The 24737-nt window shown below is 38.6% G+C and overlaps 1 protein-coding gene across 2 annotated transcripts in view; it reads right to left on the reverse strand.

Annotated features, from left to right (window-relative positions):
- The window catches only part of CRIM1 (cysteine rich transmembrane BMP regulator 1), a 1731222-nt gene that overhangs the window by 431901 nt on the left and 1274584 nt on the right, over positions 1-24737 (reverse strand). The gene's annotated exons all lie outside the window — the stretch shown is intronic.

Consider the following 24737-nt stretch of genomic DNA (forward strand, 5'->3'; position numbering starts at 1 on the left):
AACAGTATTGTTTAATTTTATGGTATCTGATGAAATTCGTGTATTACTTGAACAAAAAGCACTTCCGTATATCAGTTTTAATAAACGGGTTGTTTCACGGACGCTTGGTATTTTGTTCGTGGATTTAATAATCATACGAGTTTTAGTGTGTTTAGTTATGTTATTTTGCATACTAATACATAAAATGTGCCATGACAAATTGTTTTTATCTGTTATTTGACATTTTTTTTATAAATCAAATTCATGTATTGATACTACAGTTAATAATTCTTTCCAATTTGCAGAGTAATTTGGACTTATATAATCTGAGATCGTTTTAGATACTGATGCTTTTATATATGTTTCTATATTAGGAAAGTTTAATCCTCCCCATTTCCATGGTCTGATATGATGCATTAAAGCTATTGTTTCTTTTGGGAAACAATAAAAATTTTATTAGGCATGAATTTATTTCTTTAAGTATATTCATTTCTGGTAACAGTTGTGTTGCCAAGGCTATATATAGGATCTTGGGCAGTAAAACCATTTTTATTAACTGAAGTCCATTTTCAAATGTTAATATTATTTTGTTCCACTTTTCCACAGACAATTTAGTTGTATTGATGACATTATTGTAGTTTTTTGAGACTAATTCATTATTATCCTTGCATAACTCAATTCCTAGATATTTTAAGGTAGATTCTTTTTTCCCTATGATGTGATCCCTCTTAGTCTGCAGTTCATTTTTTTATTTAAAAATAAAAATTTTGATTTATTGAAATGGAGTCCTGAAGTCATGTGAAATTTGTCAATTAATATATCTAATTCTTCTAATGACTCTTTTGTATTAATGTTAGTAATATGTCATCAGCAAATAGCATTACTTTAGAATTGTACTGTTCATAAACATCTATTCCTTTGATTTTTATATTGTTATGAATTGAATCTGCCAATATTTCAATAGCCAGAGCAAACAGAATTGGTGACGTGGGACATCCTTGTTTAGTGCCTTTTGTTATATGTATAGATTCAGAGGTAAAAGGACCTAACTTGACATACGGTAAATTATTTGCATATATATTCTTAAGGAGATGAACAATGCAGGAAATTCAAATAGCATTAGGATTTTGAATAAATGGGTGGCCACGGTAGTGCAGTGGTTAGCGTTGCCGCCACACAGCAAGAGGTTCTCCGGTTCGAATTTCGGCTGGGGTGCCTTCTGTGCGGAGTTTGCATGTCCTCCCTGTGGTCGTGTGGGTTTCCGCCGGATGCTCCGTTTTCCTCCCACATCCCAAAGACATGCAGTAGGTGGATCGGACACTCTAAATTGGCCCTAGGTGTGTTTGTGTGCCTTCTGTGGAAGGTTGGGCTGGCAACTCGACCCCAACCGGGAAAGCCGAAAGAAGAAGAAGAAGAAAGAAGTCCCAATTTAGGGAATCAAAGGTTTTCTCTATATCTAAGTCAATTATGAGTGTTTCTTTATTTTCTTTATTAACATAATCTATAAGAGAAATTATCCTTTTAATATTGTCATATGTGTGTGTGTCTATGATATACAAATCCAGTTTAATCATTACTTATTGTTTTGGATACAGGTATTTTCATTATGTTAGTTAATATTGTCATAAACATCTTATAGTCATTATTTAATAATGATATAGGTCTATATGAGGTACAGAGGTTTAGGGATTTGTTTTCCTTTAGGATTGGCGTGATTAAGGAATATTTCCAAGAGGGTGGTATTAAAGCTTGTGACTGAATTTCTAATAGAGTTTTATGGAAGAGGGATGGTATTTTTAAAGGAAAAGGTTTATATAGTTCCATAATTATGCCATATATACCTGGATCTTTATTATTTTTACCATCTCTTATTGTATCTGTAATTTCTTTGGGGTCTATATCACCATATTGAATGGTGATAATGCAGAAAATATCGAAAGTTCACGAGAACGAACTTGTGTTTTTGGGGTCACAGTACAGTGAGGATTGGGATATTTGCCCTTTCCTCACTGTAGTGCGACCTCGGAGTTGGAATATATATTTAGCAGGGGGTGTGGGGGCACAGCCCCCCACAATAGCAAGTTCGTTTTCATGAACTTTCAATATTGTCGGCGTTCGACATTATCACCATTCGATATGGTGATATAGACCCATTTCTTTGTAGGATATGGGTGCTTGCAGATCTAGTTTTAATTTTTCTGTTTTTTTTTTTATATCAGAACATTTTTCATCCAGATTTAATTGATTGATATGTATATTTTCTTTTTGGAAATGTTCCATATAGTGATTTCTATAGGCATCAAGAATATCACCTATATCTGAGACATTTTTCCCTTTCTTTTCATGGAAGATACTTTTAATGTTATTAGCTTTTGATTGTATTTTGATTCTTGTGGATAAATTATTCAGATATTTGGGAGAAGTGGCCAAGGTATTAATTTTTAGCTTTTCTATAGGTTCATAGGTTCATACTAGGCTATCTGCCCTGGGGCAATTATAAGCCTAGCCCGATTCTGTATGGCTTACGCCACCCCTTGATTTCAGTATACTATGCCCTTTTTAAGGTTTAGTTTACTGTGCCTCTGTCTATAGGTTCATAGGTTCATACTAGGCTATCTGCCCATAAAGCTAAACTAGTTTTGTGTGTGAGAATTTCATTGTATTTATTGTTTAATATTTCTGCTTTCTTTTTCATCTCCAAATGATTTTGATTTTTTTCAGCTTTTACTGACAAAGGCTTGGATTGTAGACCTAATAGTTCAGAATCCCATTCTCTGATTTATTTCTACCAAGTTAGGGTTTTACCATATATGTAAGCTTTTAATGAGTCCCATATCATTATTTTATTTATCTTTGTGGTGTAATTTATAAATAAGAAGTTTGAACTCTTTAGTTTTAGTTATATATGTTGGAATTCTGGAGTTAAAGATTAATGGTTTGTACCCATTTTGAAGTTTTAGTATCAGTGAATTGTGGTCTGAAAAGGGGCAGGGAGTGATTGAGAAATTAATGATTTTAGAGTGTAAGTCATGGGCAGCAAATATTTTACCTATTCTAGTTTGGGTACCAAATCTGTGATCTTGATGGGAAAACAACAGATTTATTTTCTTTAAATTTGAAAGGATCTACAAGATGAAATTATTCTACCTACTTGTTTAAAGCTTTTAATACAGCAGACGTACACAGCAGTCTTTTATTTGTAGTTTCAGAAATATCAAATATACAGTTAAAATCTCCTCCTAATATTAAGTTGCCTTTATAATTATTGGAAATGAAATCCAAGTGTTTTTTAACAGTTCCTGTTCCAATGCCTGGGGGGTTCCTATTAGAACCTCGAACGCTTGAAATGTCGATTGTCATATGGTCGACATCATATGATCGACATTTCAAGTGTTCGAAGATTAAGCATAATGGCGCCGTTCAGTGCAGAATGGGAGAATTTCTTTTCTGCACTGAAGTGCGATCTCGGAGTTGATATATTTCAGTAGGGGGGTGTGGGGGGGCTTGCCCCCCTGCCTGCACCATTAAGGTAAGTTTTTTTTTTTGTTTGTTTTTTATTATATATTTGAACTTTCAAACTTCGATCATATGTTGCTTTGAAAGTTAGATTATATAATATAGACCCTTCCTGGGAACCAGTATAGACTGGCTAGGGTCCATATTATATTATATTTAACTATTACTAATGCCATAAGGCCTTCTTTATCTTCATGCTTATAAATGATTTCTGGGTTAATCACGTTTGTTTTCCATAAAATTGTTACCCCTTTTGTCTTTGTCTTATAAGTGGATTGCGCTAATATCATATATTCCTTAGGATTCCATTTGTAATTGTCATTTGTTTTGAAATGAGTTTCTTGAAGGAAGACAATTTGTGCTTTGTTCAATTTTAAATATTTCAGTAGCTTTGATCTCTTGCTATGATTGTTTAAGCCATTGGTATCTAAAGATAATAAAGTTAAATCCATCTTAAGTTATTTAGACTATGTATTTTTTGTTTTACTGTGAAACATTTTCCTCTGATAACTATAAAGTATATGTTTGAGCTTTTAAAGGAAATTATCAGTTTTATACTTTGAGTGTTTACCAATAAAGTAATGTTTTGGTCAGGCATACTAAAGATGTTTCTGTGAAATAACAATTTAAATTAATAAATGTTAACAAAACTAAGATCCGCACTAGCCATGGAATGAAAATCATTCCTAATCTGATGGATAAACCGAAGTCCATCAGATTATCACTCATACCATGACAATCCAGAACAACTGAGCTCCATAAACTGAATAATCATATGGAGAATATCTGTAATAGGAATAAGCAATGTTTATACTACTTTGAACAGATATAGTACTATTGTAGATTAGACAGAATTCTAATACAATATAAATGTCTACTTATTGTATAAGCAATGAATATTTACACGAAAGATAGATGACAAGCAATTCAATCATAGTAAAGTAGGATGCATCATATATAAAACCTCAGTAAAAGATTAAAGCACACAGTTATTTAACATATTCACCCTTATTGATGAAGTCTTTCAAAACTTACTACTTAATATAAATAGATGGTAATAATATTTATACCTAATGTTTATAATACAACATATTTTACTGGATATATCAGACATTATATTTCATTGTTTGCCAGCAGTTAAGTAATCACTTTGTTTGCTGCTAATTTACTGAAAGCATCAAGTTTGTTTCATGTAAACATTGATGAAAGTTAGTGCATTTTAATTATCAGTGCAACCCTCTTCCCCCATTTCCTACACATAAGGATTTCCATATCTGTCATTTCTTATTATAAAATGACTGAAATTACAGGTTAAAAACAACAAATTCACTTACTGTGATTAATGATTACAAATTCCCTTTCCATATTCATAAATTGCCATTTTATGGCATATACTGAAAGTTTTTAGATTTAAATGGCAGCATTCTATTTTGTATAACCAGCAAAGGTTAAACTGAGTAAATATTGTCAATTTAATACTATTTGTTCAGAATGTGACTGTTACATTCTGTGACATTCCTAGTTCAGGCTTCTATTGTTTCACTTGAACAACTTTGTCAGTTTGATGTTGTGTATAATAAACATTAGTTACATTGGTCACCGCTTAAGTATTATATATGGTCAAGATGGGTTACAAAAACTACAATTCATGTTAAAGCAATTATATGACTTGTTATGCACATTTACTTATATAAGAAAATCATCATGCTTCCCCTTGATGTTCAGTGCAGTGTATGTCATTATGGCAAGTTAAGACAGTAGCGTTATTATACACAAGCTCATGTTATTAAATCCTGTATTTAATATCTTAATTCAGCAGACTGATTCATCTTATATGACGATTATATATTTTATGTCTAGATTTACTAAAATCATACATTACATAACTATTGTGTGTTCATTTTTTTTTTTTTTTTGGCTGTTGCTTAGTTATTTGAGGGACCACAAGCTGTAATACTTATTCTTATTATTAGCTCCTTCCAAGCATGTTTACACAGTCCATAGACTTAAATTATGAGACCCTCCTAGTTTCTTATTTTTTATAAGTATATTTCCATCCTTACATACACACATATCAGTACTTCAAACATGGGCAACAATACCCATCCATTTTTTTCCAGAATACCATTCACTAGTTCATGTGGTGTCTTTCCAGGCTGTTCTTAAAATATCCAAACCAATATTTGTCCTGTTCCATTTTACCAGCCTGTTCCATGCAGTGGCCACTCTGCCAGTGAACCAGTAAACACACCTTCCATTCCCACAGATATTTCCAAGAAGGAAATCTGATGACTCTCTAGCACTTCCCAGCAACCCCAATCAGCTATCCCCATATGCCCAACACGTCCGTGCAAGCTCACCTCCCAGACCACTGCAAAGGGTTCTGCGCAAGACCAAGTGCTCCTAGTCTTTCACAATAACTCAGACTTCCACTCTTATGTAAGTCCTTAATGTGTTTGGACCAAAATACATTTTAAATATAAAATTGCGCTCATTATTTATTTGTTTATTTTTATCAAGAATTAACTTAATGAGCTAAACAAAGTGTTGGGAGACCATCAATATTTGTACATGTAGTTTAAAACAGCCCTTTTATTATATATATTTTGTTAAACCAAAAACATTGCAGAGAATCATCTCGGAGGATCCTCAGAGCCGTTAAGAATTATCGTCACTCTGTATCCATTACCATAGCAACCTGGGAGCGTCTGTTTCTGTTAGTGTGTCTGTGTACTGCATACCAGAGGTGCGCGATGCACCTGAAGCAAAGCTTCACTTCACTGCAACTTCAAGCCTAAATTCCCTCCCTTTCAGCGAGGCAGCAGCCAGGAAAAGAACGGAGAGCAAATAGACCACTCAGCAGATGTATAAGCAAACTGTTCTCTGCCAGAATATCCCAAATCACAGTTTTATCCACCCCCTTCCCCTCGATCCATAAAACACCAAATGTCTCTTCCTAATACACAAGCATCAGTAAACCTGAATCAAAAGCTGCAACCCACAGATTCCCGAAGACGAAAACGGCAACATACAACAGCTGCCAGACATAGCTGCATCTACACACACCATGTCAGGCTTAATCAAAGCTATGATACCTACCATAACTGATATTAACTATGTTTAGACAGAATAATAATGACATTTGTACTAGCTGCCAGACACAGCTGCATCCACGCACACTATATCAGGATTGATCAAACAGCACTCGAAGCTATGATACCTGCCATAATTGATATTAACTATGCTTAGACAGAATAATAATGACATTTGTACTAGCTGTCAGACACAGCTGCATCCAACCACACCATATCAGGATTGATCAAACAGCACCCGTAGCTGTGATACTTGCCATAACTGATATTAACTATATTTAGACAGAATAATGATGACATTTGTACTAAGAGCTTGCTACTATTATTTAACCAGGATATACATGACATTTCTTAATCATACTTTAACTGAAGAAGGCATTAGTCTCCATGGGACCATTTTTTTTAAAACACTCTACTGTTACTGCTATTATATATGATGTTAATTTGTTACATTTGAGTCTGAACTCTGATGAATGCCACCTTGTTGAATTAGTTAATTAATTACTTAAATTATTATAAGTAAAAACAATGAAAAATGAACAAGATAAGTACTTACTGAGTTCAAGTAGGGAAATAAAAACTTCTATGTTTGTATTACATGTTGCTTTATTTGGCTTATACATAATGTAAATAGTAACCTATCTTGACCTACCTTTGTTTGTGAAGAATTACTGGGCTCTTTGAACATCCTGAATAAATCATTACTGTTTCTCAGTTGTTTAAGAAACCCTCCTTTTTTAAATAAAAACAGATGACAAGTGAGAAGTGATGTACCATATCAGTTGATACTTTGAGAGATGTAGTTGTAAGAATTATTTTTTTGGGACAGCTATCTTGGAATCAGTTTTTTGTTTCTTCTTTCTAGCATCAGTCCAAGGATTTGTTTCTTTTATTCTTTTAAGAGGAGGGGCCATCCATTCTGTTTCTTCTGGGATAGACACCATGTTGTTGTTTTTGATGAATATAGTAGCTTCTTCTAAGTCATTAAAGGTTCTCATCTCATTGGCAAAAAGTATTTTTATCTTGGATGGAAAGGCCAGCTGTGCTTTAATGTTGTTTTGTTTCAACAGTTTTATTATTGGCCAGACTTTTTTTCCTTTGTTCTAGTATTCCGGAAGAATAATCATTGTCAAACCTCATCAGGCTTTGATTGTATTTTAAAGGTGATTTTCTCCAAGCAGATTTTAATATTAGTTCCTTTTTAGAAATGAAAGAAATTGTATAACTATGGATCTAGGTGGAGTATCTGTTGAGTTAGAAGCAGGTTTCCTCACTGCTCTATGTGTCCTTTCAATTCCAAATGAAAGTCCCTCTTTCAAGTCTAAAAATTTAGGAATACAGGTTGTTAGGAATGAAATAATGTCTTCTCCTTCAGTGTTTTCAGGCAGACCAAAGATCCTTATGTTGTTTCTCATTTCCCTGTTTTCTAAGTCATCTATTTTGTTAAGCAGCCATGTATTCTGCTTAAGCAGAAATTCTTTTTGGAATTCTTCCTCTTTGAGTCTCCCTTCAATGTCATTTACAGAAGTCTCTATATTTGTTGTTTTTGTATGGTGTTGCTGTAATAGTTCCTTAAGAGTATCAGTCTGTTTCTGAGAATTTAATTTGAGGTTTTCTAAGTCATTTTTAAAGCCATCCATCTTCAAAGATAGTTCCTGTAAGGTAGATGTCATCAATTGCAGTTCTTTTTTCAAAGCAGCATCTGGATGAGAATTACTTGAGTTGTTCATATTCAGTAACTCAATATATCTCCAAGTTACTTGACAGGAAACATTTTGTATATCTCCACCAAAATTCATATTTATGTAGTTTAGTAGTTTATCTATAGATTTTTGACATTTTAAACTTGAAAATAATAAAATTTTCCTATATTATTATACTAGTTTATGGAGCTCTCAAAATTCACTGCTCTCAGTTGGCCATCTAGGCTCCCCCCGCCCCCCCCAAAAAAAAAAACAGGAGGCTTTGACAAATGTCAGACTTCAAGATTATTTTTTTTCCAACATGCCCGGCATTGACCAGGCACTGGCCAAAGTCCCATTCTGCTACTGCTCACCACTTCCATCTCCTACAAGCTATACAGGCCTCAAACTTCTTCCTATATTTCTTTTAGGTAAGCAGCTTACGTGGCAATGCTTCACATGGTCCTCCCTGATCCATAACATAAAGCCAAAACTAAAATCGGTATCCAGGTAAAGGTCAAGCCAAAACAGAAGAAAAATGTGTAAGAATTCCAAAACATACTTTATACACCACGGCTGAAATAATAAAATAACTTTAATAAAAATAATAAAATGTATATGGTGAGTGCTTCCGAGGTACAACACACCACTTCTTTAGACCAGAAAATTACAAAAGTGTAACACACTTGCTTTTAAAATCAGAAACAACCAACCATTCAGCTGCAAATAATCAAATGAGGAAAATCGTTCTCATCCAATCAAAACACTCAAAAAGTGCACAAATCAACCTACAGATATGCGCCACATGGCCAATCAAAATCATTACCTAGAAAGCGCTCCCCATATACATTTTATTATTTTTATTAAAGCTGCTATTATTTCAGCTGTGGTATGTCAAGTACGTTTTGGAATTCTTCCACAACATAAAGAAAGTACAAATGTGGATCCCAGCTAGTCATTGTTTGTTCATGGGATCCCTTTTGAAGTGCTATGCATTTTAGGGATCAGACATGACAATGTTCAAATGACACGCCAAGACCAAGGCACAAACTGCCTGAAAGAGTAAGAAGACATGCATCTGAAGCATTTCTCCCCAGGTCTCTGCTGAATATGGGCTCTGTCCCAGTCGAACTTTCCCAGTAAACAAATATTAAATAAATAAATAAATAAGTATAGGGGTTGAATGTTCTCCCCTAGACTACTGTGTTACATCATGGTGTGCACTGGCTGGGTGTGCATGCCTGCTAAGTACAAGACCTGATATGATTTCAGAAACAATCTGAGTTGGGATATCAAAAGAAGAAATCCAGCATTTATTCACTGCAGAAGGCTTTCAAAATCAGATTTTTATGATAAAACATTTTAACATTTTCACAGCATGGCTGGCATTCATAGATATTTTTTAAATAATGAAGTAGTAATTAATGTAAGCCAGCATTTAATTAATATGTTATAGTTTAATGGAATGTGGCAATATATGCATCTCAAGTAAATGTTTTTCCAAGTACAGAAACATTTACTTGAGACACGCATACTGCTGCATTTCATATGCTACAAGAGAGTAACAAAACACTACCTTTCATTACTTAGTGCTTCTCCATGCACAAAATATATTCGAATGCCAGCACGTATTGTTGAGCAGGTTGATGGACTGACTACTAACAAACAAACAATATGAGATGACTGTGCTGTTTCCAGATCTGGTCAATGGCTCTCCATAAGTAAAATGCAGGACAGCTTGAGAAACGTCCCGTTTAGTGAAAGATCCGTGTAGCTCTTTCCTTCCTTCCTCCAAATTATCCAGGTTTCGAATGACAGACATGGCCACTTTTACCAGAGCTGTAAGTAGTGCAGAAATTATCAGTTTTTCAAAAACTGTAGCTCAGTGCCCTTAATTAAGGAAGAGTACCCACAGATAACTCTGAATTATGTTGCTCCAAGTATAGCAAGTGATTTTATTCTCTGGTAATCTGCAGTTCCATTTAGATTGGTTGGCTGAGTTCTATGTTTTTTTCTCTCAGGGAACTTCATAGTTCAGTTGTTGTTGTGTCTTTTGGCTTTCCCCGGTTAGGGATCGCCACAGCGGAACTCCGGTCCGCTAATAATTGGCAATAGATTTTTACATGCTGAGTTGCCGGCCCTGACACACAACCTTCAACGAAGATACGCCCATTCACACATGTCTCCACACAGAAGACGTTCTAGCTGAGAATTGAACAGGACAACATCTTACTGTGAGGCGACAACACTACCGCAGCACTACCACCGTGATCTGTGAAAACATACCATACCCTCCTGATGTCCTTAATCAACTGCACATGTGCAGATTAAGCTAAATAATTCTTTCTTTATGAAACACCAGACAATACATTTATAATTAAGTGTAAAAAGTACAATTTTATTTTTTCTTACTGAAATACTATTTATTTACTGACATGCCATGTGGAAGAAATGTTTGCTAGACATGTGCAGTCCCCTCTTATCCAAATCCTCCCTTCCTATTGTAGTACTTGTTTTATCAAAACAGCAGAATATCTATCCAAGGGACCGGAGCCTCTGACATTGCAATGAGCTTGTTTGCAAAAGTGTCGTTTACAATATTATTTTACATTTCTCTGATATACTTCTGTGAGCAGTATGTTATGCAACAAGAAAAAGAAGAAAAAGGCCAGCTGTGGCTCTTTGTCTCTCTCTCTCTCTCTCACACACACACAACCAAAAACACACACACACATTACAGAAAGTACTCAAAACATTGCCTTCTTTGTTCAAAACAGCATTGTGATTTTCTGTCTAGCAGCAAGAAAGAAATATTTCAGGAAGATACTCTGGGAAATCTCTTTATCCTTGACAGGCAGTAAAGAGACAGCAAGCAAATCTGAGCCATGAATGATTGCCTTTTCTGCCTATCACCACGACCTCTCAAGTTAGCAGCACTGTACATCCTGAAACACACATATCAAAGCAATGCAGCTATCAGCTTAGACTGAAATGGGCAACAAGCTCCTTTATGGACATACACGTGGGAAACTTTTCAGGCCTTCCCCTTCTGGTAATTTGTGGTTCATGCTCTGAAATACACTAAAACAGCATCTAATGCCACATGGGCAGGCTAAGAAATACACAAAGACAGGAAAATCACATCAGAAACTGAGATGACAAAACCACTAATGTCCAGTGGCATATAGTAAATGATGGCAAATACTATATTCATAATTCTGGCACTGAACTCCAAGAAATCTTATCTCCCAGAAAAAAAGCAGCTTGGTTCTGTCACAAGTGCAAATGAAAGGACTGCAAATTCCACTTGGATCTAAAAAAAGATTCAAATAGGAATCTAAATCCTGCATTCATGTGCAGGGCAAATATTCTACAATACTTCAAAATTTCAAGGCTGTCACATCTTGTAGAAAGGGAAATTCCCTCTCCAGCTACTTCATTTGTAAAGAGTGCCTTTCACATTCAATACTGGTAGCAAACTGTCATAGTTAGCCTTACTAAACACAACTTCAAATGTCTTTATTCAGGTTTTGTACATGTCCTCCACTTTACCAACATTCTCTTAATTTTGTGTAGTTGTCCAAGCACTCATGGATTGCATTTCCTTATTTAAAGCATCAGTTAACTATATAAAAGCATACAACCTGGCTGCAGACATGGGCTGCTAGGACTACATGGTCCTACTTAAAATTTTCTCCTACAGAAAAAATGTAATCAACCCTGCTATTTTGCTTCATCTTATCTACACCAATTATTTTTAAACTAAGCTACTTTTATTACTACTATGGTAGTTTAGTGCAGAGGATAAAGAATTAGAAGTGCTAACAAACTTCATTTGGAGGTCCTAAGTTTCATTCTCTCGGCCTTCACTTGCCTTCTATGTGACTTTGAGCAAAGCCCCTTAAACTATACAGTGCTCATGGGTTTTCCAATGAACACAGTTACTTATGCCTAGTGGATAAAGCTGCTTAACAAATAAAAATAAAGTAAATGTAACAATACTTTCCTGTGCTGCCCATTAAACACATTTCAAAGCCTTTCTCTCTCACACACACACGCACACACATATACTGCAAGCAATCAGATAAAGCAAGTATTTGCACTGCAGTGGTATAGATTTATTTTAATCAGCCTGGTTAAAGAGTATACATGCAAAAGTTCACAGAAACACACATGCACAAACAAGCTAATGGAAGAGATACATATCCAAATAAGGGCTCCTGATGAAATTCTGAAGGCCAAAATCCTCAGAATGACACTAAAATGAGAATATGAAAAATATATACCCAGTTAGTGGTTGTGGTAGACAGAGTATTAACCATGAGAGAATTAAAAGAGCAAATAGGTATAAAACGGACACAGTATAACAAAAAACAAAACTAATAGGTAGAAAAAAAAAACATATAAGATAAGCACTTTCATACTTAATCCAGGTACTTCATCAGACCTAAATTCAAAATACAGATGACAGTGCTAATTCAGCTGTTCTGTCTTAAAGAAACTTCGTATGTACACAGCCATAACTCCACCTCTAGCAGAACCGTTTTTTAGATTATGGGAAGATGACATATATGAATATTTCATAAGAAAAATCATAATGGCTTTAAGAATTTAAGCCATGAAGAGTTTTCTGCTTTACAAGAACTGATTGCACGTAACATATTTTTGCCCAGCTGATAAAGGGGGTGGGATAGTTATTTTTGACTCCATTCGTTATGTTGAAATTATGTTAGGAGATAGTAATACATATTTGGAGTATACCAAACCACAGGCATTGACTCTAATAGGATATACTCTCTTATTGAAGATCTGCTGATGGAAGGGGTGATAGGTAAATCACTGTACGACTACTTTTTAGTAGAAAATCCTATTATACCACAAACATATGGGCTCCCAAAGATACATAAGAATCCTATTGACCCACTAATGCGAACTATTGTATCAGGGAAAGGATGGACTACTGAGCCTTTGTCAGTTTATGTCGAGAGACAGCTTCGCCCTGTGCTAGACAATGTTGATGTCATATTGAGAGATACTAAGCATTTTCTATGTAGGTTAAGTGAATGATCTGAAGCATATTATGTGAATGTTGCCATATTGGTTACGATGGATGTTACATCACTTTTCACTTGTACTCCAAATGAAATAGGAGTTGACTATGTGAGATCCTTTTTGAGCCACCACTCTAACTGCAACAATGATAAAGTTTATTTGATTTGTACCCTCCTAGGAAATTATCCTACAACATAATGTCTTTGTATTTACGGATAAGTTTTACCTACAGCGTACAGGGGTAGCCATGGGCACGGTATGTGCAAACAGTTATGCCAACATGGTTTTGGCAGAGTGGGAGTCTCAATATGTCTTTAATATTAATAACATTTTCTCTAGGTCCATCCTATACTACGGTCGATTCGTTGACAATGTTTTCTTTGTATGGGGAATACGTATGAAAGTTTGTGTGAATTCATACAGTATTTGAACACCACCACTGATTTTCTTCATTTTACATTTGAATGGTCACATGAACAGATACGCTTTCTGGATGTCACCGTGATGAAAACATCTGAGGGTATAGACACGAAGCTATATAGGAAAACATGTAAAACTAATAATGTGATTTATGCCATGACTATGCATCCCAGACACGTTAAATGTAATGTTTTGAAGGGTCAATTTTTCAGATCAGCACAATTGCATACTAGAGACAGTGACATGTATGCATCTTTTGATTTGATGGCTGACAACTATGGTAAAAGAGGCTATAATGTCACTGAAATTTCAATGGCACAGAATGAAGCCATATCCTAAAGGCACACTCGTACAAAACCTTTCTTTGGGAATACACTAAACTCAGATAATGAGAGAAATAATACTTCCTCTCAGAATTTGAGAAGGTGTCTTACTTATTCGAATGATGCTAGTTCTATATGTAGCATAATTAAGAAGCATTGGAGGATTCTTTTGTCTGATGAGAAATGTAAAGAGACACTAGGCCTGTCACACTCTTTCAGTTTTAAAAATCTTTGCTCTATTAAAAAGATGCTGTGTTATAAACCATTAATACAATCAGGATCCAATTTAAATGCTAACAAGACTGGCACTTTTCCATGCCATCACTGTAATACGTGTAGCTATAGTCTGAACTGATGATCTGTTTGTGCATCCTGATACTGAATGTATCTATGAGATTAATGCTTATGCTAGTTGTAGCAATAGTAATCTTGTGTATTTAGCATCTTGTGAGACTTGCAGAATGTTCTGTGTTGGAAAAACCAATCGCTGCTGGAGACACCGGATCAGGAATATCTGTATTGTATACACGGGAATGATAACAAGAATGCTTTATCCAAACATATAAGTCATGCAGGAAATAGTCTTAAGTTCACGGTTTTGGAAACTTGTAATACTGATTTAAGAGGTGGGGATATCAGAACATGTACTGAATGCATGGAGGTCAAATGGATGACTATCCTACAGTGAACAAAAGGGAAAGGGTTAAATGAATTTGTGCCCATTAAACCCTTATTGAAGTCAAGTGGTCTAAATCATTAACCTGTAAAAGAGAAGCAATTTGTATTTTGAATTTAGATCTGATGAAGTACCCGGACTGAGTACGAAAGCACTTATCTTATATGTTTTTATTTTTTGCTATTAAAATACAGTTTTTACGCATCTTCTGCCTATTGGTTTTATTTTTCATTATATTGAGTATTAACCATACTCTAAGATATAAAAATCTCAGAGTAAGTATACATTACTGTACTCGACCCGTTTCTCTTTTAAAATGTTCCAAGATTCCACAACCTTCTCTGAAAACTAGAGCTTCCAAATACAACCGATGGCCTTTCTTTATTCTTCAGTTGTTCCTTTCTAAAGTCCTCCATCATCTGGTCCCTGAAGATACAGTGAGTTCGCATTGTGTCCCCCCCTCTCTTCATAACGCCAGACTTTACGTGCTCCCTATTGAAATGTCGACACTTGAAATGCCAAGTGGCAACAAGCCAAAAAAACTGGAGAAGAGCGAATTTTGAAAATCACTCTTCTCCTTTAAACTATTTTCTGCAGGGGAATTAATGGCTTACAGTATCATGTCATTTGAAGGGGGTACGATATTTGTCAGTCTGGGAGGATATGATTGACAATGCACACTGCTTTACCATGGATGGTCTGTACCTGCACCTGTCCCCTCTGGCATTTCGAATATTGCCTAAAACCTTGTCCAACCCACATACTGCCTTTTTTAGGCATTTCCAAACTGATAAACCTATTGGCATAACTAAACCAGCCCAGGAAAACCTGAAGGTGTTACTGTTCAGTGCCAGGAGTCTAAATAAGAAACTCCATTCCCTGCAAGCTCTCCTCACCCTGAAGAATGTAGATATTTTTGCAGTTACTGAGACATGGTTTAAAACAGCAGACAGCACCCTGGCAGTCCAGGGCTACAATGCCTTCCATACATTTTGATCGACTATTGCACAGGAAGGGATAGAAGGTGGAGGCATTTCTTTGTGCATTAAAAACAAACACACCTCAAGGCTGGTCCATCAGTATTAAGCACTTGATCTTTTCCATCTCAAAATTACCTTAGACAAACTCCCATGCTATATCTTTGCAAGCTATAGGTCCCTCACTATGATCCAGGAAATCCATAATACATGCATAAATTTACTGGAGACACTCCATATACACAGGTGATTTTAACTACCCCAATATAAACTACAAATCATACACACTCTTAGCATGCAGGCCCAGAGATTTCTCGACTTTGTAAATGCAAACACTTTGGACCAGTTAGTTTGTATGCCCTCTAGGAACCAAGTGTCTTTGAAACGGTCCTCAGTAATGTCCTCAGTGGTCAGGTCAGACCATAAAGCTATCTCCTTTGAAGTAAAAGTAAAATCATGGACACCAGCTAAGCCTAAAATGTTTAGGAATCTTTCTAATGCAAATGTCCTACTAATTATCACCCTGACAGAATTTCAAGATCCTTACCAAAACCTTGAGAAAACTGCTATGTGGAATTGTTCACAGTGCTGGAAGATATAGCTAAATTCCTGGCTGACAAATACCTCCAAACTTACCCCCGCCTCCCCACCAGGTGTCCCACAGGTAACACTCCATCTATAACTCCTCCAAATATCATTAGAGAGCAGGTGCTCATGACGTTCCCCAATGCCAAGAGCACTGGATCAATGGGTCCTCATAATACTCCAGGATGACTCCTCAACAGTATGAAACATGAAATATCAGGCTGGCTAGAATGACTACTTCAAACTGGCTTCATGCCAAATGAATGGAGGACTGCAACAGACAACCTTCCATAATGGCGGGCTATCCATGCACCAGGAGAATTATTGACCCATAAACCTGACTAGCCTGATATGCAAAGTTACGGTGAGAATAATCTTGGATATCCTAAATGACGACATAGATAACCTACAAATATTGGACCCAGATCAGTTCAGGAGTAGGGTATTGTGTCAAATGCCTAGGCCAGGTCAAGGGAGGCATTATGCTTCATTTTGTCCTCATCCGTTGCTTTGGTGACCACCTTCTCGAAGAAAACCACCAGGCTGAATAGGAAAGACCTGCCCTTGACAAACCTGAACTGATTTATTTATTTTTTTACAATACACCCTTCAGCATGTATCTGGCCAGGCATATGCAGCATCTAGAGCTTCCACAGAGATTCCTCACAAAAAGATTATATGGTGTGGAAAACAAGTCCTATGTGAACTGCCTCAAAGTCTGGTCCATATATTTGACATCTGTTAACCGGGTTGGTCCAACTGAGACCAAAGCCCACTTTCAGTGGGGACCCAATGAGAAAAGCTCTAATACAATAAAAGAGGAGGAGAAGGTTACCACACACACTATAGACCCAGTCTCACATAGTACCATCACAACCTCAAATCATACACATAAACACACACAGGCTGCTGACAGATGACTTACTGATCTACAAAATCTACCAAAACAGCAGAGGCCACCAAAGCAGACACCCAAACAACTACCACCTCAGAACACAACACCTGCAACACATAGACCTCACAGTCAGAGTGTCAAACAGTCACAGCCCTTAAGGCCAAACACAATGCCAGACACACTAGTCATTGGTGACTCCATAGTCAGACACACTGACGTCCCTTCCAGACTTAAGGAGAAGGTCACAGTAAGCTGGCACCTGTCGGGCCTAGAACTAAATGCCAAGAAATGCAGCACTCAGGTCTCTCAACACCAGGTACAAATTGACTCAGTCATTGACCTGGGCACTTACTTTGACAACGAGCTGCCTGACTACATGAAAAGAGACATTGAGGAGCTCTGATTATGTAGCCCAGGTAGCCCAGGTATGACCTTGAGCAGTATCCTACCTTCACCAAGAATGATGCCACAATACAGAGATAAGATGATCAGCTTTAACAATTGGCTTAAACTCTGGTGTCATTCAAAGGGGATCCAATGTCTGTCTGCCTGGGATGACATGCTGGACAAGCCACGCTGCTTCAAGCAGGACGGCTTGCACCTGTCACCCCTGGGATTCCGGATATTGGCAAAGGCTCTTGCCACCCCCATAGTGCCTTTTTTAGGCAAGGCTCAAATTCTAAACCTACCACCCTAGAACACAAAAAGGAAAAAACTAAGGGTAATGCTGCTCAATGCCAGAAGTCTAAATCTCAAAATGCACGCACTCGAGGCCCTTCTCAGTATGGAGAACATCGATGTCTGTGCAGTGACAGAAACCTGGTTCAAGGCTCCTGAGAGCACCCCAGCACTATCAGGTTTTACCTCTTATCATGCTCCGCCCCAAAATCCGGACAATACCAAGAAAGGAGGGGGGGGTATCCATATTCATCAAAGACACCCACACCTCAAGACTGGTGGCAACGCACGATGCATCGGAGACCATCCAGGTGCAATTAACCATAGGCAAGACTGCTCTGCAAATTGTAGCATGTTACAGGCCACCCTCACAAACTCAGGAACCTCACATGGCCTTCCTGAAAACACTAGAGGGATAAATGTATCACCAAACACCATCATACTAGGTGACTTCAATCACCCTAATATAGACTGGGAACACTACTCAAGCCCAAACACCCTAGCCCAAAAGTTCCTGGAATTCATAAACTCAAATGCCATGGAACAACTAGTCACCATCCCCACAAGAGGAGAAAACATACTTGATCTCATCATCACGAACATGGGAGCACAATGTTCAACACCGAAGTATACCCCTCACTGGTGAGATCAGATCACAAACTAATCTCGCTGGAGGTCCTCATCCCACCCCCACCTGAAATAAAAAGACCACAGTAAAGAACTTCTCGAAGCCGACTTCACACTTCTAAAGACTAGTGTGGTCTCTTTTAAGGCCCCGGATCCGGCGGAAAACAGTACTCAAGCCGCTGAATCACTTACAAATGCCTTCTACCAGCACCTGCAGGACTGCATGGATAAGGCAATCCCAAGCAAAACAAAGACTCTTTGTACCAAAGGCAAGCGTCCAGTCTGGTGGACCCCAGCCATAAACAAACTCTACAACAAAGGAGGAAGCTACTACAAGATAGAGCAAAATCCTTAAAAGGTAAGACACCCTTGATCACTATAAGTAAAAACTAAGAGCTCTCATAAAATCATCCAAAGCAAATTTTGAGAGAAAAATAGCTAAAGACTCAAAGACAATCATAAGGCCTTCTTTAGCTATGTTAGAAACCTGGGAGGAACCTCCCAGATATGCTCAGAACTAGTTCAAAATGATGTGAAGATTACTGATCCTACAGACATTGCCAACATACTGGCTGACAGGTTCAGTGCAAACTTCTCCCCCCCCAAAAGGAGAGATATCTATACCAAGCGATTGCAGCCCCCAAACATCTCCAACGCCCAAGTGAGAACTGCTCTCTCCAAAGCAAAAACACAGCATCCATGGGACCTGATGGTGTCCCTGGCTGTGTGCTCCACGAACTCAACGAGGAATTAAACCCACAGCTAGGACAGCTGTTTAATCATAGTCTTACCTCTGGATACGCACCCAGGAGTGGCGCACTGCAACTGTGGTCCCACTTCACAAAGGCGGTGCCTCCACCGACCCTGGAAATTACCGCCCATTAGCTTGACAAGCCTTATCTGCAAAGCCATGGAGAGGATCATAATGGACCTCATAAATAAAGACATAGGGAATTTGCAGACTTTGGATCCATCCCAGTTTGGCTTTGTCAAAGGCAGATCATGCCTTCTAAACTTGGTTGACTTTTTCAAACAGTCACCAAAGCCATTGATGAGGGAAAGGCAGTCCATACAGCCTACCTCGATCTGGCGAAGGCCTTCGATACAATACCCCACTCGGTATCATTGAAAACTCATCAGCTTAAATGTTAACCCATACATCACAAGATGGGTTGCAAACTGGCTGAGTGACAGAACCCACAGGGTCAGAGTTGCTGGCGCCATGTCAGACTCAAAGCCTGTCACAAGTGGTGTACCACAGGGCTCAGTCCTGGGCCCACTCTTGTTTGGCATCTACTTTTCCAAGTACAAGCAAACACAGGAGGGTTATGGCTGACAAAGTTTGCAGATGACTGCAAACTGGGCCATAGTGGAAAACACATCTGACACAGATATCCTTCAGAAGGGTCTCACAGAAATGGATAACTGGTGCCAGAGCCATGGCCTAAAGTTAAATGCCAAAAATGCATAGTCATACCCTTCGGGAAAAACAAGGTTACCCCTAGCTACCAAATAGGTGGCAATCCACTGAGCATAGAAGAAGTTATCAGGGACCTGGGGACCCAGGTTGATAGTAGTCTGTCATTCGACACCCATGTAGCTAAAGTAGTTAGGAAGACCTTCTACATTGCCCACCTTATCATGAAGGGATTCTCATCTAGATCAAGGGAGGTCATAGTCTCCCTATACTCATCACTCATCAGACCAATGATTGAGTACAATGCCCCATTCGAATGTATCTGACCCGACACTTGCAGCAGCTGGAGAGGCCACAAAAGTTCCTCACCAAAAGGATAAAGGGTCTCAAACATCTGTCCTATGCTGCCCGACTGAAAGAACTCCAGCTCTATTCAGTCGCCACCGCTTGCTCAGAGGTGACCTTTGCCTAACATACAAGGCCATGTCAAACCCAGATTTGATGAATATGCTTCACCCCAAAAATCTAGATCCGTCAGAGCCACAAGGGCGGGAGACTTAAACCTCGACACGGCTATTAATAGGACGCTGGAGGATAGATTCATCACCCAAAGACTCCTATGCTGTGGAATAAAATCCCGGTATATGTGAGGCAGAGCACCTCGCTGGCCTTGTTCAAGAGAAATCTTGACCAATGGATGGGAGATCGCAGATATACCCCAGGGATTACCTCAGTGTCACTGCTCAACAGAGGCACAGCAAAATAATGGGTATAGTTCCCCATACTAAAGGGGTGGCGTAAGCCACAAAACTATGGGCTAGGCTTGTAAATGCCCTCGGGCAGATAGCCTAGTATGAACCTATGAACCTATGAACCTAAAAGCAAAAATAAACAGTAAGAAGCTAGTGACATTATATAAAACAAAGATGAGATATATGTTGTTACATAGCATGGAAAAATACAAGGCAATACAAAATTAAAACATATATTCAGTTTCCTACAGGCTGCTGACAGATGACTTACCCCTGGTCTACAAAGTATCCTCCAATCCATCACTAGCAGACCTCTTACACATCTGTAAAACAAACAAACAGCATCCGGAACACATGATCCAGGGACTTAAACCTTGCCTGCAACGTAAATAGGACATGCTGGAGGGACAGTTATATGTCTCAGAGACTCCGCCTTCTCTGGAACAGGCACTTATTCAAGCAAACTTGGAAAAGAGGATGGGGAACCATAAATATACCCCTGGTCTAGTGCCTATGTAATCTGTTTGAGAGAAGAAGCTTTTAAATGCTCGGCCACCTATGACTAAGTACATATGCCCCCACAAAACACTTGTGAACCAATGTTTATTAAACTGTATTAGGAAGCGTGGCTATTTGGTTTTTTTTTTACTGAACAAATCACTTTAACTCCCTTCCAGATTCTTCAGGGGGGACTAGCATGCACCGATAAGTGGCACCTGGACCATGGCCTAAAACTAAATGCCAAGAAATGCAGCACTGTGTCCTTTAGCAAAACTGGTCACCCTACGCACATACCATATAGGTTATACCCCTCTGAAAATTGATTCAGTCTTTAGGGACCTGGGCACTTACTTTGACAACGAGCTGCCCCCTGATCACCATGGATCCATTGCCATTAGGAAATCCTTTCATCTTGCCTGATTAATTACTGGGGTATTTCATTCAGATCTAAGGAGGTTATAATCCCTCTCTAATTCTCCCTACTCAGGGTCTTAATAGAGTATAATGACCCCTTTGCTATGTCTTTGTCTAAGCATATGACCCAGCTTGAGAGACTGCAGCATTTTCTCACAAAGATAATCAAGGGTATGTCTTTCTTAAGCTATCCAGGCAGTCAAAAAATCTCTCTCTCTCTCTCTCTCATTTCTGTTTCTTACAGACTCTTGAGAAGTGATCTCTGCCTAACTTACAGCGCTTCAAAGGATCTAGCCCTATGTGACCTGCTGCACATCTGCAAAACTAATACCACTCTCAACAACCACCCAAGACATCTTAACTTCCACTGCTTCACAAACAGGACTTGCTGCTGACACAAAATATCCCAGATAATACCTCTTTTATGGAACAGGCTTCCTTTGGATTTAAAGCAAAGTAGATCCTTGACATTCTTTAAGCATTACCTGGATAATAGATGGGCAATCGTAAATACACCCTGGGTCTGGCACCTCAAGTCTCATTAAAAAAAAGGTCGAAATCAGTCATGTCAGTGGGTACTTATGATTTGGGATATTTTGACTAGGCTACTAATGGTCCTCTGGATCAGCAGCCTAGTATTATATTATGAACTTATAACTGGCCTTTGTCACGACCCACACACATTTTGTTACAGGACTAAATTTAAGTGCAACAGTCAATACCAGATAATGCTTATCAACAGCAACCTCTAGGGCTACCTCTGAACCCCCCCCCCGGACTGCACTTTTCCAGTTTATTTGGCACACCAGCACACAAACTTTACTACAATGCATCTTTTTTATGTTAAATCCTATCTGCCACCTGTGTACTAAGCATGCTATCTTCACCATATGCCAATGGTGGCACACTTCTCTCATTCCCCAGCAACACAGAGTAGCTTAGCAAGCCTACACTGCATAATTCAAGCAGTTTTCCAAGGATGGAAAAATTAAAGCAAGACTAAATGTAAATGAGTAAGGATTTGAGTACCTTCTTATTTACTGATGGCATACGTGTCCTGTGATGGTAGCTGAGATGGACTGCTGGCAAAAACATTTACACAGATATTGAGATGAAGTACACAGGGGACAAAGGTGAAGAAGATAAGGAATGGACTGAAGAAGGGGAAGGGTAGAAATTTTATGTTATTTATGTTTTTTACATGATGTTTAAATCACATGACTGGGTTGAGGTGAGGTGTGATTTTTTTTTGTAAGTCATTTAAATGGGAAATGTTTCAGAATTCTGGGTTGCGACTATTTCAGAGCTTGGCAACCTAATCTGAAAATATGGAACCACAATGGATCATACATTTATTGTTTTTGGCTAGATTGTGATTTAAGGAAATGGATGGGGATTTATCATGAAAAATTCACAGGGTTATGGAATATCTGTTAGGTGTTTACATGGCATGATATGACAAGCTTCATGTGGGAGGGAGGGTTGCTGATCTTTTTTTAATGTCAGCCACTTCTATATAACACCACTTCTGATGGTCTTTTGTTATGCCCCCCCCCCAACTCGCGGTCTGAGTTTATTGCAACTTCTAAGGCATTCTCCATTTGATTATGCTCCTCATCTCAGTAGAAAAATTAGGGTAAGTTGCCACATAGCTACTCTCACATGCTCCTTACAAACTTTTGTTTTTCAGTCTTGATGTTGCAGTTTGACCATTAGCCGCCAAGGCATGTCTTTTATTGCTCCAAACTGCCTATCTTGTTACCACCCCACAGGCAAAGCTGCTGGCAAGGAGGGAAAGGGATGTGGAACGCAATATCAGTCATAGTACTATCCACCCTCTAACCCAATGTGAGACCTCGGTAGTCATAGTACAATCCACCCACTACCCAATGTGAGATCTCAGTAGTCATAGTACTATCCACCCTCTAACCAATGTGAGACCTCGGTAGTCATAGTACAATCCGCCTCCCTAACCAATGTGATATCACAGTAGTCATAGCACTATCCCCCCTCTACCCAATGTGAGACCTTGGTAGTCACAGTACAATCCACCCACTACCCAATGTGAGACCTCGGTAGTCGTAGTACAATCCACCCTCTACCCAATGTGAGACCTCAGTAGTCATAGTACAATCCACCCCCTACCCAATGTGAGACCTTGGTAGTCATAGTACAATCCACCCACTACCCAATGTGAAACCTTGGTAGTCATAGTACAATCCACCCAATGTGAGACCTCAGTAGTCATAGTACAATCCACCCCCTACCCAATGTGAGACCTTGGTAGTCATAGTACAATCCACCCTCTACCCAATGTGAGACCTCGGTAGTCATAGTACTATCCACCCTCTACCCAATGTGAGACCTCGGTAGTCACAGTACAATCCACCCTCTACCCAATGTGAGACCTCAGTAGTCATAGTACAATCCACCCCTACCCAATGTGATACCACAGTAGTCATAGTACAATCCACCCCCTACCTAATGTGATACCACAGCAGTCATAGTACAATCCGCCCCCTACCCAATGTGTACAATCCACCCTCTACCCAATGTGAGACCTCGGTAGTCATAGTACTATCCACCCTCTACCCAATGTGAGACCTCGGTAGTCATACTACTATCCACCATCTACCCAATATGAGACCTCGGTAGTCATAGTACAATCCATCCCCCTACCCAATGTGAGACCTTAGTAGTCATAGTACAATCCACCCCTACCCAATGTGATACCACAGTAGTCATAGTACAATCCACCCACTACCCAATGTAATACCACAGTAGTCATAGTACAATCCGCCTCCCTACCCAATGTGAGACCTCGGTAGTCATAGTATAATCCACCCACTACCCAGTGTGAGTCCTCAGTAGTCACAGTACTACTCATACCCGTACCCAATGTGAGACCTCAATAGTCATAGTACAATCCACCCCCTACCCAATGTGAGACCTCAGTGCATGGTGGAAAGGGAAGTGGAGGGTGACAGCTAGCAGTGGAGTGGAGCAGGTACCTAGAGAGTCATATATGCTGCTCAGCTATGGGGTTTCTAAGGCCCAACTCCCCCAACATGTTGATGCTACATTTACAAGCTGGGAGACAAATGAGGATGTGTCCACCCGGGAACCTGGGAAAGTCATGCCACTTTGCCAT

The sequence above is a fragment of the Protopterus annectens genome, chromosome 1.part2 (genome assembly GCF_019279795.1).
Source record: "Protopterus annectens isolate FY-2018-M chromosome 1.part2, PAN1.0, whole genome shotgun sequence".
Lineage (NCBI taxonomy): Eukaryota > Metazoa > Chordata > Ceratodontiformes > Protopteridae > Protopterus > Protopterus annectens.